Genomic DNA, 20302 nt, shown 5'->3' with positions numbered 1-20302 from the left:
TAAAGATTTTAGTAAAAATCAACAGCAACTTCTAAAACAAACCAGATTGTCGTAGTGCTTCCAGTGTTCGCCACATCGGTCGCTGTCGCCGCCTGAAAGTTTCCTCGTTTGACGTTCATCCCAGCCCTGTCGGTAATCCAAAATGACTTGTCCAATGTTTTAAGACAAACTTTCGAAAAGGTTCTGTCGGATAGTGACAGTTTCATTTTGCTTTCTTGTTTCTTACGGTACGATTGGCAATATTTTTTTCCTATCTGTTTACGAAATATTATGATTAAAACCATTATCTATTGATCTGTGCTGAATACAATTTTCGAAAACATAGTTTTTTATCGCAACAATAAAATGAAAGTTGACAAAAAGTAACCGTCTGTTGCAGATAGAACCATTTGTAATGTGCATCGATATTTATCCTGGCTCTCGTTAGGCATCAATGTGTTGGTGCCATCAAGCCGACCGTCGAACACGCGCACAGTGCTTTCCATCTGCTGCCGCCCGCAGGCCCAAAACAGTTCTGGTTTCGCGTTCGCTCGCATCGTCTGCGTGCCGTCTGCCGTAAAAGAAGTTCTCGCAAGTGGAGATTTGCACTCACACGGGTAAAGCCCCGAAACAACGCAGTTGTTGGTGACTAGTCCCTTTTGAATCCTGTGCCGTCGGTCGTGTTCGTAGCGAGCGCTTCTTGTATCGTGCTGACTGCTGTGGTACGGGAAGGTGGTGATCACGGGATATCAGTGATTTATGAATTGTTTTTATATCGCAAGCAAGTATAACAACGCGTTTCTGGTGCTACAGGTTGAAGGACAGCAAAGAAGAGGCAATTGCCGGCCCCTTCACCCCCCCCCCCCCACCAAATACTTCTGGTGTTTGCAAAGGTGCAGTCCCGAACCACTGGATAAATTTAGCTGCGCTAGAATGGAGGAAAAGGTAAACAAACAGCTAATCGAATTCCGCTACGGCCGCCGCTTTGGCCGTGACGGAGGCGATTGATTACGATTATTGGAAAATTATTCAAATGTCATGAGACAATCACTGCCGCGACGAATTTGGCTTTTCTGAAACAATCGAATCCATTTACCGTCGGTCCAAAGTCCAAACAGTTGTTTTTTTTGAAAGAAACTAATCAACGTTATGTCGAGGGTCGCACTCGTATTGACAAAATTGTGACCCACGGACGCGTAATCGCGTTAAGCAGCGTTTTTAAACTGAAAGGTTCTCAACATTTGCGTGATAAGAACAGAAATAGCACAGAAGAATTCCTCAATCTATGGGCATTATAATAAGTTTAAAACAAACTGCCAATTTCGACTGATCAGGGGCTACGGCGGTGAGTAGAGATTTCCGTCGTTCTGTTCGGAATGAAAACAAGAAAAAATAACAGCTAAACGAAAACAGAAATTAGATTCGTGTTTCTCATCTTTTTCGTTTACTTTTCGGCTTCGATTCCACCACAGTGTAGGTATTGATTCTTCACTCGTTTTTTTTTTTGATTCTCGAATGGACACGTGAAGTGAATAATGATAAACACTATGGGGCATTTTCCGATGTGTATTTATTTTTGTTAGATTGTTTAAAAAACGAAAAAAGAATGCCGCCAGGCTGGTTGTCTATAGATATCTAGAATCATCATGGCAAGCCGCGATTCGCTTATTTTTGGAATTGAAAAGTATGGGAAAACATGTCTGGATTTCAGACTAATGAAGCATTAGCCTTTTACAATGGCCAAAATCATGGGTAGTCCACGTCTCGCTTAGCAGATTTTACAAAAAATCCGCCGGGACCCTTCTTCCGGGGCCCATTTTTCATATAGAGAAAAATGAAACTGTAATATCAACGGGCAACCAATTCTAGGTTTTTCTAAGTTTTTTCATTAGTGCGTATACCAAAGATAAACTCAAGATTACAATGTCCCATACGATTCATTGAAAAATGTTGAGTCAGTAATCGTGAACCAGTTGGTTCAGTAATAATGTAATTTTATTGACCCTCCGTTAATAAGCGTCGTATAGTTCCGACAAAATGCCATGGAAACAATATATGTTAGGAAGGAATCAAACATATGTTTACATTCAGCACATAATGATTTCTTGCCACAACTGACTTTAATGCTTCATAGGATGAGGCAATAACAAACTAAATAAATTCTACACAATGGTTCTAAGTAGTTTTTACTTTCTTATTGCAAGAATCACTGGATATAAGGCAAAATTATTTATTTTCGTTCATACTGTAGGTTGATATTTTTCCAAACATAAACAATCATTGTCATAGCTACGACGCATCTAGTGATCAGACGCTTGTTGTTTTGCTTCAAAAGATTGAAACTGACAGTGAACCGAGTTCATCGAGGGGTCCTATTCAAATGATACATAAGAAATCGCAGACTACTCCATCTTGAGTTTATCTTTGCGTATACTGCCCATACTCGCATATCAGTCCCATATCGATTTTCGCCAATATTGAGTTAGCTTGAGGAATGCAATCTATCCTCAATATACTCTCAGAAATTGTAATAAAAATTGAGGGTTTGTTCAGTAAAATGTTAAAAAAATATCAACTCATGTCTGTCCCATATGCAAAGTACTCGCATATCAGTCCCATTTAGTGCAAATTTCAATAATTTCTTTTGTTGCAATATTGGAAAAGCAAAGGTGAGTTATCGATATTTCATGTATTAATATCATGATTTAGCATTAGGTAGCACAATAAATCAAAAAAATCGGAAATAAAATTTTAATCGTCTTTTTCTCGACTTGCTGATTTTCCATATGGGACTGATATGCAAGTATGGGCAGTATAAGCAAGTGACAGTTTCTCTTCAATCACTCTCCCTTTCGATTACTGTGATGTGATTAAAAACATTTTCTTTGATTTTGCTCGGGTATCATTTTATGCAAAGAGTTGAGTGATAAACGTAGAAACCGCTTGGTAATTAATAGAAGAGAAAGTAAACAAAGAGAAACTGTCACTTGCTTATACGCCCTAATGAGAAATCAACCGAGAATTGTGTTTTTGTGCCTGGGGGCGAATTCATGTAGATTTAGTCTGAAAATGTCACATTTGTTTTTTTTCTAAATTTATCTAGACTGGGCTAAACTTTTTTAACCATTTTCATTCAAATAGTTGACGAAAAATGACAAAGCCTACATAAATGTTTTATTGATTTTCACAAAATCAGTCAAGTTTCCAATCAAAATACTAAATCGTTAAATATCGAATCCTCGGAAAAAATCGATTTTAAAACTTTAAAAACAAATATAAAAAAAAAATTACAGTCCCTTTTATTTCATAAACTAAACTGGAAATCATTATCATACAAAAATTTAATGGATCGCAGTTTGAGAGTAGATTTCACAGAATACTGGTTACCCGATATTTGCATTCGTACTTGGAGTTGGCAGCATATAGACTTTACACTAGCCACTTTGCTTACATTACTTTTCTAAAATTGATCTAGACTATCTCTTGAAAAAAACTAGACAATTTTTTTGCAATTGATTATAGTAGGAAAATGACAAAAATAAGTCTAATTTTGAATGAATATTCTAAAAAAATATTAATCGAATTTAACACTGCAAAAATCTATGTTTAAAAATTACGCCATTCTTTATTTTAATGAAATTTTGTCCCAACAAAGATAATTATGCTTGTAATTTGTAGGGAAGGTAATAACAAATCTTGGAACAAAATTTTATCAAAATCAAAATGGGTTTCTTTGTAAATCGAATTTTTGAAATCAAATTTGTGTGTGTGTGTGTGTGTGTGTGTGTGTGTGTGTGTGTGTGTGTGTGTGTGTGTGTATGTGTGTGTCTTATGGCCAGATTCCAATGAAAAGTCATAGTGTCATAGGATGTTTTTGAAAAGGTTTTTGTAGGATTTATCATTTTCGACAATATCTCTGAAAAAAATTGGTTAAAAATGTTCAACCCATTTCAAAAGACAGTCTGGATATTTTTTTTTAAAAAACAAAGTATGCAAAGTAACTTTTTGACACAAAGTCTTCATGTCCAGAAAGTTTCATTCAAATCAGAGAGGGTGCTGTCAACACTTGTTCGAATCATATTTATAGAGAAGAGTTTTCATAACATAATTATTATTTTTTAGTATCGCACCTGTTTACGAAGTTTGTTAAAAAAGTATCACGAATTTTTTATCTTTTGGAGGTACTCATTACCCTCAATTCTGGCCATTTTGAATGTCCAGTAAGATTTTGACTGCTATTGTGGACGTGTTTTAGCTTGTTTTAGATTTTCGTATATCCCAAAAAATGCGAGTGGGTAATGTCGCAGACATAACTGGATGACGCGAATACGGATAAAACTAACATGTTTCATTTCAAATAGTCTTCAGGTTGGAAGTAGCGAGTCCTTTTTTTTGCTCACCAAAATGATTTCGATCAGGTATTATGTAACGGGAAACGTGGTACAGATTTTTGGCTTGATAACAGATTTTTGAAAAAATGATCTGGCATCTCTTGCCACACGAGCGAAGATCGAACAAAGCACACCGGGTTCGGTTGAATATGAAGGTTTTCTTTGATTGCAGGGGTGGGGTGCATCATAAGTTTTTTCTGCAGGATAGAACAGTTAATATGGAATATTACCTTCAAGTATGCGCATTTTTAAGAAGCAATCCGCAAGAAACACCCGGATTTCAGGAAGAACATGCACCATGATAACGCCCCTGCTTCCACATCGTTACTTGTACGCGAATGTTTGGTCAAAGACAATAATAATGCCACAGGCACCGTATTCTCCAGATCTGGCTCCCTGTGACTTTTTCTTCTTCCTGAAACTAAAGAGGCCTATGGAAGGACGACGTTACGTCATGGTTGAGGAGATAAAGACGGCACCGAAGCAAAAGTTCAACAAAAAATGATTGATGCTAGGTGTGTGTGTATGTTCATGAAAGGGCTTATCCTCAACTATAGCAACGCTAATGAACGACTCCAAATGTATCGATGAAAATGAATCATTTAAATCGCTGCAGTCGTGAGTGTACTACCATATTGCGAATATTATTATCAATGAATGTACAACATCAGTAGCTTATAATGCAGGGTATAGTTTCGCTATATGACTCAGTTAGTTAAGCCATTTTTTCATTCACATATCTTTAACTAACTTCGTACCTAAACATTATGTAAGAGGTAGAGCATTTATTCTTTATGCAAATCATCGACGAACAATTTATTGTCGAACTAAAAATTTAGCTTTAATTAAGCTTTACTTGTTATTTGAAATTCACTGAAAAAGGATGCAATTATAGAGTGTCGCTGGAGGTCTAAGCAGTCGGGTTTGTGGTTAAATGCATATGGCGCTGATCTTTACAAGTCAATTGTCGTATGTTCGAGCTCCGACCTTAATGCCAGTAGAATCGTAGAACCAGCCATGCAATGGTGTTCTAGTACGCTATAAATCGGCTGCGAAGTCTGTTGAAATTGAAGGTCAAATTAGACAAAAGGAATATAATACCAAGACTTTGGCTTTGAATTCCATTCGCTTTGTGCTATTCCATAACATCTTTGGCGTAGTGACAAGATGCCAAATCAGGCGAAAATAGCGAGGGAGCGTCGTGGCTGCACAGGATAGTAACAATCGCTTCTTTAGAGATTTTTTACGGTGATGAAGCTTTGGTTTGCTGGACCACAGCTGCATATTGCCTACCAAACCAAATATTTTGGGAAACTTACCCGTTTTCTATATCCTGAAATGCTTCTCTACGCCATTCCGTTGCATGGCAGTATAGAAATACATTCCGGGAAGCTTCTTAAAGTCATCCAGCACATAAGTTTCGTCTTTCATTATCACACAGGAAAACTTCGTCAAATATTCGTATTTTAACTTGCGAGCCCGGGTTTTAGCCGTCAAATTATGTTTATCATTACGTTTCGGTACAGTTTTCACCTTAACCGACTTCAAACCTGGCCGGTGCTTGGAAGTATGCATGAAAGATGGAGACATTTTTATTTCTCTAGTCTTACTATGTTACATATCGTAAGATCTGGGCTCTTCCGCAATATTTGCTTTACCTTCGCGAGTTTCTGATGATTCTTGAGCGTTCTGCTGCTGTCAGCCTTCTTGGCTATTGTCAAACTTGTATCTATTGAATAAGGAACGTTACAAACAGGAAAACCAAGCATTTTTAGAAGTCTGACAGGTCCGAATTTTCATTGACACGCACACAATTGCTTTTTGCACTAGCTCTTTTTTCAACGCCAACTTCGATCTAAAACATAAAGTGTCACTAAAAATTTCGGAATATTACTTTACGGAACTCTGCACAAATAGTCCGAAGCCGATACCCACCTGACGATCTAAGTATAGTTGTCTTCTTGGGGATTTCGGTCCGTACCCGTAAATTATGCTTTGCCAATAATAGATGAACAAAAACATTATTAATGATGATTAGAGCCGAAGCTGTCCTTGTACGTTCTGTCCTGTCTTATGCAAAAATTTAATTTACTCGTAACACTAGAACAGTCGCAAAACCAGCCAACCACGGTACGCAAGCAAATTAGTTAGGAGTCATAGCAACATAGCAAAAAGAAAACTTGATAATACAAAAAATCAACATTTTACTTTTTTTTCTCTTGCTGGCTAACTTTTCATTTTACAAAGAATAATTGGTTTGAACCGAAACGGAAATTTCCCTCGCTTTTCTTTTATCTTATTACATACCATCCTCAGCAAGCTCAGTTTTATCGCTCATTCGAAGGCAAATCTTTGCTCCGGGGCAAAGCCCGTACCGGGGAATGGACTGCATTTTTCAACGTTTCAAATTTCAAGACTTCATTAAGTTCATTTGTGAGAGATTTTTTCCTCTAACTGCTTCATGCGCTTAATTAAGATTTATCAGGCTGAGATTTCATTTCCCAAGCCTCTACGCTTTCATCCTACTGTCCGCTAGCTGATGGAACTGTAGTTTTTGATTAAGATTGCAGCCCCGTCGTCCTATCTGCCAGAGACGTGCTTTTTCCCGTTTGTTTTCCCTCATTTGGCCGGAACGGAATAATTACTTTGTCTTCCGGTCGAAGGCGATAGGCGCAGCACAATCCTTTCTAGCCGAGGCGACGAGGGGCTAGAATTTCAAAACATTTTTACCCAAAGATATCCACCACCTCCACCACAGTTGGTCTAAGCTACGTCAAACTGTAACGAAGAACACCGCGGTGATGTCGCGAGCACGCGAATCCGCACACGTGTGACGGAGGCTGTTGAATTATTGAATTTCCAATTTCCACCTTACTTAACAATTCATACTCGTGGAAAGTATGCGGTTCTTGAGCGATGGAAAAAGAGAGAATGACAATCGACGCCGCTCGCCGGGCATTTGCAATCAAATATCAAGTGGGGTTAGGTTTAAGAAAAATTATATTCGGATAATGGTTTTTGTTTGATTAGGAAAATTTTTCAACTGCTTAAGTTAGAGGTACAAGCAAACGGAGTAGGCATTTCCTGTTCCGAAGAAATAATCGTAGAAGTGGCGTAACGGACAAATTGCGCAATGGTCAAGTTCAAAATATACCTTATGATCAAAAAAAGAACCGGAATTTTCATTTTAAAACTCCCGCGCTTGTCCAATCGGTAAACTTTTATTCTCTCAATGTTGGCAACACTTTTATACACATTCTGTCAAATTTTGACGCATATCGTACGATTAGTTATTGTTTGGCGTCTATACAAAGAAGTTGAACAATTTTCGTATGGCGATTTTTATAATGGATGAAAATTTAGAACAACGTGCGTTCATCAAATTTTGTGTTGCAAATGGATTTAAGAGGCCAATGCTACGGTCAAACCAATCACAGAACACGACAAGCGGGCACAATACATACTGAAAACCAGTACTCGCAGAGTAGGAAAAGCATTCGAAACGGGGTTACTGTGGAAAACCGACTACGTTGCATTCCCCGATAGCTATCCAATGGCAGTGCACCGATTGAAGTCGTTAGAAAAACGCTTATCCAAGGATCCGCGTCTTAAAGATCTGGTGAAAGCAAAGATTGCCGAATATGAAGCAAAGGGATACGCCCATCGAATCTCAGATGAAGAGCTACGATTGACGAACAAGAACCGCGTTTGGTACCTTCCACTAGGGATAGTCACAACACAAAGAAAACCAGGAAAGCTAAGACTGATTTGGGACGCGGCCGCATCGGTGAATGGAATTTCATTCGATGATATGCTACTTAAAGGTCCAGACATGATAACGTCTCTTCCTTCTATATTGATGTGCTTTCGACAACGAAATGTTGCCTTAGTTGCTGATATACGAGAGATGTTTCATCAAATTCGGATTTGTGATCAAGATAAACAGTCTCAGAGATTCTTGTGGAGAGATCATCCAGATCAAACCGCCCAAACTTTCATTATGGATGTAGCGACCTTTGGTGCAACATGCTCTCCCTGTTCTGCACAATTCGTGAAGAATAAAAACGCGCTAGAATTCGAAACACAATTTCCAAGAGCTGTTCATGCTATTATAGATAACCACTATGTAGATGACTTCCTAGATAGTGTAGACACCGTTGATGAAGCGGTAAGTTTGTGTAATGAAATCAAATATATCCACGCACAAGCCGGGTTTGAAATTCGAAACTTTATTTCGAACTCCGCTGAAGTTTTACGACGTTTAGACGAGAAGAAGAATGTTACGAATGTCTCTCTGAATCTTGATCCGTCGGATAAGGAACGGGTTCTCGGAATGGAATGGAAACCCACGGCAGACGTTTTTACCTTTGATACTGCAATAAGAGAAGACATCAAGACATTATTAGAAAGCACATCTGTACCAACAAAACGTCAATGTATTGAAAACGATAATGTCTTTGTTCGACCCTCTTGGTCTAGTGGCCCATTTCATCGTACATGGTAAGGCGTTAATGCAGAAAATCTGGCGATCGGGCACAGATTGGGATCAGGAGATAGCCGAAACACTTCGAGAGGATTGGCGCCGTTGGAGTCGACTCTTAACACACCTAGGTGAGGTACGAGTTCCTCGTTGCCTTTTCAGCAACATCTCTTCCAGCAACACTAAGGATCTGCAGATCCACGTATTTGTCGACGCGAGTGAAATAGCCTACGCATGTGTCGCCTATCTCCGATATATTCATGAAGGCGACCCACGGTGTGTACTAGTTGGCGCTAAAACAAAGGTGGCTCCATTAAAACCTTTGTCTATCCCAAAGCTGGAGCTGCAAGCGGCTTTACTTGGAAGTCGTTTATTGAATAATGTTTGCACCTCGTTGAATTTGTCGATCAAGAAAAGAGTCTTGTGGGCTGATTCTTCCACCGTACTGGCATGGATAAAATCTTCAAGTCATCGTTATCACCAGTTTGTAGCATTTCGCGTTGGAGAAATTCTGACCTTAACCAACACTGACGAATGGAGATATGTTCCATCGAAACAAAATGCAGCAGATGATGCCACTAAATGGGGCAGAGGGCCTGAGTTCGAACCACAAAGTCGTTGGTTTGTTGGACCGGATTTTCTTTACCAAATGGAGCACTACTGGCCAACCCAACCCACGCGACAATTTACTACAGAGGAGGAACTTCGTGCTGTATTTATACATCGAGAAACGACGCAGTTATCGTTGATAAACATAGAGCGATTCTCGAAATGGAACCGATTGCTACGAACAACAGCATATGTACTGAGAGCGGTCAAAAGATTCCAGAAGAAAGCATATACAGATCGTCTAACTAGCGAGGAACTTCGTCTGGCAGAAAATCAACTATTTAAGCAAGTTCAAAGACAGTCGTACCCAGATGAATATACAATTCTATCGGAAAATCCTTTAAGATCCAAAAAACGAACAATTCCTGCGTCGAGTGTGATATATAAGGACTCCCCCTTTATCGACGATAATGGTATAATGAGAATGTTCAGTCGCATTGGAGCGGCACCTCACGCCTCGTTTGACACAAAATATCCAATTATCCTACCGAGGACACATCCGCTGACTCTCCTTCTCGTAGAGAGTTACCATATTCGTTTTTTGCACGGTAACAATGAAACAGTTTTCAATGAGATGCGACAACGTTTTCGTATTTCACGTTTACGTGGAATTATCAAAGATGTATCAAAACACTGTCAATATTGTCGTATTTATAAAACAGTGCCACGTTCCCCAATGATGGGTCCTTTGCCAGAAGTCAGGTTAACACCGTTTATCAGACCTTTTTCGCACACCGGGGTGGATTATTTTGGTCCGATCTTGGTGAAACAAGGCCGAAGTCTAGCGAAACGATGGATAGCATTATTTACCTGCCTCACAGTGAGGGCCGTCCACCTAGAAATCGTACACTCACTGTCAACTGAATCTTGTGTGATGGCGATAAGAAGATTTGTGGCACGCAGAGGCGCACCGGCCACTTTGTATTCAGATAACGGCACTAACTTCACCGGTGCAGCTCGTGTGTTGGCAAAACAAATACGCGGGATAAATGAAGAATGTGCTGACATATTCACGAACGCGAATACTTCATGGAAGTTCAACCCACCTATGGCGCCTCATATGGGAGGGCCATGGGAGAGAATGGTCAGGTCGATCAAAACGGCCATGACGTCGATCGCAGATCATCCTCACCATCCCAGTGATGAAGTTCTCGAAACAATAGCCCTAGAAGCTGAAGCAATAGTGAATTCTCGACCTCTTACTTATCTACCAATTGATTCCTGTGAACAAGAAGCCTTGACACCGAACCACTTCATTCTGTATGGTTCACATGGAATTACACAACCGCCAAAGCAACTTTCAGTAAGCGGTTCCGTATTAAGAGACAGCTGGAAACTTTCCCAACATCTGATTGACCAGTTCTGGAAAAGGTGGATTCGTGAATATTTGCCAACCTTAACCAGGCGCACCAAATGGTTTCAGCCGAGCAAGCCTTTGAAACCTGGGGATATAGTGGTCGTCGTAGAGCAACAAAAACGAAACGGTTGGTTGAGAGGACGAATCATCGACGTATTTCATGGAAGGGATGGACAGGTTCGAAGGGCGGTTGTTCAAACGTCTCACGGACAGTTAACAAGACCTGCAGTCAAACTGGCTCTGCTAGATGTTGGTGGAGATCAAAATCAGTCGAACGCGTTGCCGCCACCGGAAATACACGGGCGGGGGATTGTTGACAAAACCACTGGGCAACCATCTGACAGCAGTGATGTGAATTCCGGTTGCGCACCGATAACAAGAAAAAGAACTGTCATTAAACATTGAGATAGTGAAGAGAGATCGTATCCACGTTTTTCGCTGATTTAAAGTATAGTTTTAGTTAAATATTTCTTATCCTTATAAGGATTTATTTAATTATAGGTATAATTCGGTTATTGTATCGTTGAATTGAAGTTTCGGATTAGAAGAGGGTTGAAGCACTTATAGTAAGTAGGTTAAATATGAATCTTTGTTTAACATAACCGAATCGAATTACATTACAGTTTTGAAGCTGTGCAGTCAACTGCTATCAGAAGGTGATTTTCCTCTTCCGAAACTAACCGTTCCAACAAAGGCGATAGTAAAGAAATTCATTGAAAATTGAAATTTTGCGTTTTTTAATAAAACTTCGGTTCTTTTTTTATCATAAGGTATTATTGCTGATACCTTCGATTCCGGAAATATTCAATCTGAATCAATCTGGAAATTATGGATCTAACATGATTTGCGTCAAAAATTTTTTTTTAATATTTTACTGAACGCACACAGTTTTTATTGCAATTTTTGATAGTACATTGAGGATGGACTTTATCCATCGAGTTAACTCGAAAATGGCGAGAACCGATATGGGACTGATATGCGAATATGGGTAACACCAGTGTATAAATAAAAAATGACATAAGATTTTTTTTCAAACAGAATCAACATAATTGTGTTAATATGTTTGTCTTTCTCTTTAGATGGGTAATAGAATTGCTGGAGAAAGTGACTTTTGATCGGAACTCCAGAGGCCCCTACCATCCGACTCACCTCGATCAGGTCGGAAAATGGTTGTGTGTGTATGTATGGATGTGTCGGCACCTTTTTTTCACTCTGCTCAATTTTCTCGGAAGTGACTGAACCGATTTTAACGAGCTTAAGCTCGTTTGAGAATGACTATTGGATGTTGAATCAAGTTCGAAGATCATGTGGCTGTCACTTTCAGTTGCGGAGATATAAAGTCATAAGTGACGTAACCGACAAAACGCAATTCTCCGTTTTCTCATCTCTCCGATCATTTTTTTCCGTGATGACTTAACCAATAATAGCAAAGTTAGGCTCGATTTAAAGCTACTATTGGGTTGTGAATCAAATTTGAAAATCAATTGACGGTCACTCCTGATTTCGAAGGTATAATGGTATAAGTAAATTTCAATAACATATAGAAATGTGATAAGGTTTTAAACAGTTACAGATTAGTTAAATTTGTTTCCAAAGGTAATACAACAAACAAATATACTCACATCTGGCAACAGTGATATAAAACTGGCAGCGCTGCTGAGTTCACACCACTATATTTACATAAACGTCGTATGGAACAACTGGTGCCCTGAATGATGGTCTTTCGAGCAAGCTGTTTTTGAAGCAGAATTCGATTAAAAAATCAAAAATTGGGATCACCTCACACCACTGTCACAAATGAAGTGTAACGTAGAGGTTCCGATTTACGTGTTCAATGCGGAAAGCCGTTAGTTGGAGAAGGTAGTGCACAGACCGGATTACAAAATCATCTGGTTTGTTGATGCGACGAAATGTTGGGTTTCTTTTGGGTTGATAGTTCTTGTATCATTGAAAAAGTCTGTTTTGCAGTACAAAAGTCAGTAAATTGCTCAGATTGCGATGCACGAAAGTTTCCCGTTTCATATGGATTATGGAGGTTACGAAACTGTTTACGCCGTGCTTCACTGGAAAATATTGGGGTAATGAGAATCGTTTCACTATTTTCCTCACGAACTAAGAAATAATTAAGCAAAGTCAAAGTTGTGGCATTGATTCCACAAGGGTTTGTTGTTTCAACAGACTTCGCAGCCGATTCATAGTGTTCAGAAAAATTGTATGGCTAGTATAACGATCCTACTGACACTAAGAATCCTGCCCGGTCGGGGTTCGAACATACGACAATTGGCTTGTTAGACCAGCGCCCTATGCATTAAACCGTCAACTCGGGTGCCGCTTAGCACTCCGAATACCAAGTAGGGGTAAAAAAAGTGAGAACGCTAATTTTGACAAACTATATCTCAGATGAAATTCGAAGCATGACATTTTTTTTATATACCAATAGATTGCACTTGATACCAGCTACAATAAGTGAAAATTTACAGATATTTTCACTAGAAAATTAGAATATTAGAAATATTTGGTACTTTTTTAGGAATGCTAAGCCATTAGCTAAGCATTTTTGGATTTTCGTCGATTAATTTTGATTTCTAATGGTTCTATATTTGTGAGTCTGTGTAACTCATTTGTACTAAACCAGGGAGGACGCTTCAAAATCATTTTCAGAATTTTATTCTGAATCCTTTGAAGAGTTTTCTTCCTGGTGGAACAACAACTTGACCAAATTGGTACTGCATAAAGCATGGCTGGTCTGAAAATTTGTTTATAAATTAATAATTTGTTCTTTAGACAGAGCTTAGAATTTCTTTTTATAAGAGGATAAAAAACATTTAATATATTTATTACACTTTGTCTGGATTCCTTCAATGTGATCCTTGAAAGTGAGTTTTTTGTCATACGTTAAACCTAAGTATTTAGCTTGATCAGACCATGTCAATTCCAAGCCATTCAATTTGAGAATGTGATTATTGTTTGGTTTAAGAAGCTCTTGGCTTGTGAGGAAAGATAATTAATTGCGTTTTTGCTGCATTTGGTTTAATTTTCCATTTTGACAGATAATCACTGAAAATATTTAAACTTCTTTGTAGGCGACTGCAGATCACTCTTTGATTTCTACCTGTGGCTAACAGACTTGTGTCGTCACAGAATAGCGATTTCTGACAACCAACGGGTAGATTTGGAAGATCAGAAGTGAAAATATTATACAAGATTGGAGCTACGCTCGAACCCTGCGGAACACCGGCTCGTACGGGTAGCAATTCAGATTTACAATTCTGATAGCTAACCTGAAGAGTACGATCAGTTAAAAAATTTTGAATCATTTTGATCAAATAAATAGGAAACTGGAAATCAGACATTTTTGCTATTAAACCTTTGTGCCAAACACTGTCGAATGCTTTTTCTATGTCTAGAAGAGCAACTCCAGTGGACAACCCAGAAGATTTATTTGCTTTTATCATGTTCGTAACTCTTACAAGTTGATGAGTAGTTAAATGTTCATGACGAAATCCAAACTCCTCTGGTAAAAAAATTGAATTCTCATTTATATGAGACATCATTCTCAACAAGATATTTTTTTCAAAAAGTTTACTGATAGAAGAAAGTAAGCTAATTGGTCGATAACTTGATGTTTCTGTTGGGTTTTTATCCGGTTTCAGGATAGGAATTACTTTAGCGTTTTTCCATCTTTTTGGGAAGTGAGCTAAAGAAAAACACTTGTTGAAAATTTTAACCAAGAGTCTCAAGGCAACATCGGGAAGATTTTTAATAAGAATATTAAAAATTCCATCATTACCGGAGCCTTCATGTTTTTGAGTTTCCTAATAATTGATTTAATTTCATCAAAATTCGTCTCAATAATGTCATCTTGTGATAACACTTGGGTTGAAATATGATCATATTTCAGTGAGACTTCATTTTCAATAGGACTCACAACGTGCAAATTAAAATTGTAGACATTCTCGAACTGCTGAGCAAGTTTTTGAGCTTTTTCGCCATTTGTAAGAAGTATTTGATTTCCTTCCTTGAGAGCAGGAATTGGTTTCTGAGGTTTCTTGAGAACATTAGAAAGTTTCCAGAAAGGTTCAGAATATGGTTTAATTTGTTCAACTTCTTTAGCGAAATTTTCATTTCGCAAAAGAGTAAATCTATGTTTAATTTCTTTTTGTAGGTCCTTAACTATGATTTTCATAGCAGGATCACGAGAACGTTGATACTGTCGTCGACGAACATTCTTCAACCGAATGAGCAGTTGAAGATTGTCCTCGATAGGAGAATTTAATTTAGTTTGAGGTTTGGGAACTGAAAGATTTCTAGCGTTAAGTTTGCAATACGATTATGCCGTTTATAATGTTCCCAATGAATTTTAATGTGGGAAATGAAACGTACTTTTTCTAAAGTTTTCAAATTGTTTACATCACTTCGATTGAAGTGTATTAGGTAAAGTTTAGAAGTACCATTCTCTCTTTTTTTCATAAGTATTACATGGGAAGGGGCAAAACCAAGCAATTCTTTTAGTTCATTTTTAATTTCATCAGTACTTTGATCATTTGATAAACCTTTCAAGACAGCCTTGAAGGGTCTGTCTGATTTTATATCATATGAATCAAATTTATGAAGTTTCTCGGACAAATATCGAATAAGACGTTCGTAATTTTCCAATCCATCAACCAAGACTCGACATTCTCCTCTTCGTCCGATTTGAAATGAGACTTTTACTTCCGGGAGAAAAGTAGAAAGCTCAGTACGGAATGCTTTGAAGTCGGAAATCATCACCGTCACTGGTGGCATAGATTGATGTTTCTTCCCAGAACGATAAGCGTCCATTTTGGGAATTTTTGAAGAATTTTCTTCTATGTCGCTACAATCGGATTCAGGAAGAATCTCGTAAATATTGTTAGACGGCATAGGATCAACGGAAGGGAAATCCGTCCGTTGTCTTTTATTTTTACATTCAGATTCTATAAGATCGTGAACGTTATTAGAAAAATGTTGAATAACGGATTGTGATTTATTCCGTATTGAATTATTTTTAGCCTTAGGCTTGTTGCCTTTCCGGTTGGACGCAGGCATTTTTGAAATGAATGAAATTTTAAATTAAATTAACTAGGCTAAATTAGTCTTCGATTAGACTCCTAGCTAGCCTTAAAAAAGGCTGATTAATTTCTTAGTCACACTAATATCACTCTTTGTATCACTTAGTCACTCTAATATCACTTTTTGTATAGCCTTGAGAAAGGCTGACTAAATGATAGTCTTTAAAAAGACTGTTAGTGATTCAGGTAGCCTTGAAAAAGACTGAAGCCTTGAATCAATGAAACTCTAGGTAGCCAGAAAAAATTTCCAGGAGCCAAGAGCTATACGCGTGCGGTGCGAACGACTGTTCAACACCGACTGATCAAGAATCGTTCATTTCTTCTAGTGCTTCAGACGGAACTGGATGTCGCAGTGAGGCACTCCCACCAACATCAGATAGAACAAACCAGACATAAAACCTCAAACGCTTCGGTTGTGCTCTCATTTGGACTTCCGACGTTGGGAGGAGCAGTCGCCAGCAATTTTGCGTGGTACAAAACTTCAAACGTTCAGGTCGTGCTCTCATTTGGACGTAAATCGCATTCAGCTGCTGAATACCGGATCGGGATTAGGGAATTGAATTTTGGATTGATTTCTATAAATGAATTCTAAAACTGAATTCTGTGATTTCTAAAACTGAATTCCGAATCTGTTATTGTCCACCGGAACTTCATTTCAGTTTTAGAATCTAGCTTCAAAATTCTGTTCCAAAATTTAGTTCCAGATTAACCGATTTAGAATTCAGATTTGTTTGCAGTTCTTCAATGTATGATCGGGATTCGAATCCAGAATTATGATTTAGAATTTTAACCTAAAACTTCATGAACAAAATTCAGGATATGAATTTTAGATCTGGATTTTGGAACTAAATGTTAGATTTGAATTCCCAATTTACGTTTCAAAATAGATGTCAGAACTAAATTCGGAATATGGATTCGGAGTTAGATTTTGCAACTGAACATTTACTAAGATTTGCAATTCATGGACATAATTCAATTTTAGAACTAAATTTTGGAGCCTGGATTCTGAAAATGAGTTCAGCTCTATAATTCTAAATTAAATTTATAGTCTGATTTATTGATCTGTATTCCAACTTGAATTTTGCAACTGAATTCTGAACCTGTCACAGATTTCGATTTTAGTTCTTGAACCCAGTTCCAGAATGATGACAAAAAAGACAATTTCATTCGTATTCACGTCCTCCAGTTAGGTCTGTGACATGGCCCATCCGCCTTTTTTGTTTTGTGCTTCAGGGTTTGATTTTGGAGCTTTTATGTCATCATTAAACTTTCTGTTTGGTCCATGAGTAAAAAAAATATTTTGCATACAATACGAGATACGAAATTCATGTCTTCAGAAAAGTTGTAGATTCAGAAAGTTGTATGCTAAAGACATAAACTCGAGCATTGTTTATCGGAGAAAAGCAAGTTTTCCCTTCAGAATTTTTTTCAATAACTTTTTACAATTTTTATGTTTCTGAACAAATTATTTACAAAATTTTACTGTATGTTTAAGTATCCATATTTTGAAAATTTTAACAACGTGTGAAAGTATGATGAAAACACTATTAGAAAATTAGTAGTGGTAAATACACTTAAATTACACTTGTGAAAACACACTTTTGAAAAAGTATGTCCTAACATTCCCAGCTTGGAGTGCAAGTAGTTCGAACTTTCGCAATGCGCGAGCAGAATTTTGACGTGTTGCTACTCTCTAATGCCGCGGGATAGTGAAAATATTGTCTTGCTGTGTTTTCTAGTAATAACACAATCAATTGATCACAATTGAGAGAAGCATTATCCTAAAATCCCAAAAAACGCCAATTGTTTGACTACTTGGAATTTGATGATTGATGAATCAGTTCATAGCAATATGTAATTCGAAAGTTACTTTCATAATAAATACCTTAATCGAGCAACAACAAGAACTCACTTTCCAGATTGCCTCTTTGCTGAAGCCGACTGGTAGTGTCCTTTTGCCACAAGCTCATGATAATCTTCGTGGTCACCCGATTTCAGACTTTCCTCGTTTCATATCTTTATTAATAAATGCACTCTAATATTAAGTAGGCAGTCAAAGCTCCTGAGGTACTAAACGTCACCGACCGGAATGAAAGTATGTAGATGTCTGAGCCAGGACACCCTGACGATAGCGGATCATGGCGAGAAGGATAGGGAAGCAGAAGCAAGCCTAAGCAATTCATATCGTATTCAAGCGGACGCAGAGAATGAATAAATTACCCCCGTATTTATAAGCACTTGCTTTGCTTCTCCTCCCATTGAACTCCCCCCACTCCAACTCTCGAAGCTTGATCCTTCACGGAAAGCGATCCAATCCAAACTGAAACATTTTTTTTCGTAAATGTAAGAGAATTTGATCCGTCCATTTCCCGGCGTGGTTTTTTTTTTCAACTTAATTCCTACTCGATCCCTACGCGAGCTGGGATCGCATTCAGGCCACTTCTGTCAGCTGAAGCTAGTGTCTTTACTTATGCAATCGAAACGACACACTCAAGCACACGCAAATCACCAAAGGATGTACAGCAAATGGATAGAATCAACCAAACATCGCAGCGACGTGGCCAGTTGCAGAGTTGGAATAACGAATATAAAAATTATAATCAGCAAGTGTACAAAGGGAAGCAAGCAAGCAAAAAAAAAAAATAATACCAGGCTTTTTCTTCTGCACATCTTTCAGCTCATTTCGCCGCATTCTTTCATCTTTCTCTGTTGGGTGGTATTCTGCAGAGAGCAATAAAAACCCACCACCACCCACTCCAGCCTGGTTTGCTAGAAGGCGACCGGTTTCCTTCGAACAGGGATGCTTCGAATGTTCCTACTGCTACGATCTATCAAGTTTCCTGCTATCCAGTTATCCTATCGTTTCAGGTTACATTTTTCTACGAAACAGCTCGTCAACCAGATGCATGCTGCTTATTAGACTCGCGGTTCTAATTTCATCCCGTGTATTTGAACTAGTCAAAGCTCAAGTCGGAACTTTTTATGGCTTTGATAAAATGTTTTTTTTTTTACGTTTTGTCAATGATTCATTCGTTGCTCGTGGATAAAATTATATGTTACAAAAGAAAAAGTGCGAGCTAATACCATCGTTCATGACGCTGAATCTGTCCATGCAAGAAACACAAACAACGAATGTGACCTATGACGTTCAGATTCTGTTTGGTGTTCAAATTAGCTTTGATAGTTTTCTGGATTGCTTATGCAGTTTCGATTCTGTTTGGTTTCCAAATTAGCTTTGATAGTATTTTGGATTGTTGTGAAAAGAAATATGGAAGAGTGAAATTATTTTCATTTAATTTTACTATACATAGTGGTATATTCTTTTAATGAGAATTTTTTCTTTCTTATATAGAAAGACTATGCAATCAACCTGTTTTTAAACCGAATCCCGGAAGGCCGAGTTCCGTATGCAATTCGATTCAACTCGGCCAGATCACTAAATGTCTGTGCGTGTTACAAAAATATGCACTCAATTTTATAAGAATAAGCTCAACCGATTAGCATAAGCATAAGAGACCGCCCGTGTATTGCTGCTCCGTTATTGATGAGAAACAACTGAGCTTGTAAAATGTTTTTCTAAAACAACTTGCTTGGGAATAGCATGTACTTTCACTTTGTGTAAACTGGCTTGATCCATGCATGTTGATTAATATCGACACCGGCCACGTCAGAATGCAGATCAATTTGGAAAGGACGAACTGTTCGTTCACTGTATGTTGCAACTAGAGAACGAGGAATCCTATGCATTTCCACATGCATCACAGGAAAGGGTTGTTTGTTAGTAAATTTTCGAATAATATTATCACGTGTTTAGTGCTCTGGGTAGCCGGCTACCGAGAATACGTTACAATTTTATCGCGTTTTGTATTAATATGTGCTTTGTACTAAAATACGATATCCGAAACTCGTGAAACTCCGGACAGCCGGCTGTAAAGCGATTCGCTATCAATTCATACATTTAATTTATTGTGTTCTGTCTTAAGGAGTGTATCGAAAATCAGCTATCGTTATACATTTGTGTTGTACGCATGTATTTGTGATGGGTTTTTATACTCAGATCACAGCATGCTGTGCGTTTGACTGTCAGCTTTCGTTTGTTTACTTGTTTGTGCGTTTGAAATTCTGCGTTTTCAAAATGTCGCGTATTGAAAAGGAAGTGAAAATTAAGGTTCTTGACACATGGCTAAGGGAAAAGGGGTATTACTATGCGAAAATTGGCGAAGCGGTTTTAAATTCATCATGCCAGTCTTAAAACCATCGTTGATAAGTTTGGGGAACACTATTCTTTGAGTGAGCTACCAGAAAGAGGCAGAAAACCCGGTTCTTCCAACCCGAAACTGGACAAGAAAGTGGTATCTCTAATCATGAAGAACAAAACAATGTCAATACGTGATTT

General features: G+C 38.1%; 1 protein-coding gene across 1 annotated transcript in view; it reads left to right on the top strand.

The window, feature by feature from the left end:
• The first annotated feature begins 505 nt into the window (after positions 1 to 505).
• LOC131439073 (homeobox protein homothorax-like) overlaps positions 506 to 20302 on the top strand; it is a 158194-nt gene continuing 138397 nt past the window's right edge. Inside the window, exon 1 of the mRNA XM_058609622.1 lies at positions 506 to 924. The gene's annotated coding sequence lies outside the window, so the exon portion shown is untranslated. The remainder of the gene's footprint in view (positions 925 to 20302) is intronic.

The sequence above is a fragment of the Malaya genurostris genome, chromosome 3, assembly GCF_030247185.1.
Source record: "Malaya genurostris strain Urasoe2022 chromosome 3, Malgen_1.1, whole genome shotgun sequence".
Classification (NCBI taxonomy): domain Eukaryota; kingdom Metazoa; phylum Arthropoda; class Insecta; order Diptera; family Culicidae; genus Malaya; species Malaya genurostris.
Note: the sequence above shows the minus strand (reverse complement) of the source record. Positions and strands in the feature narration are given on the sequence as shown.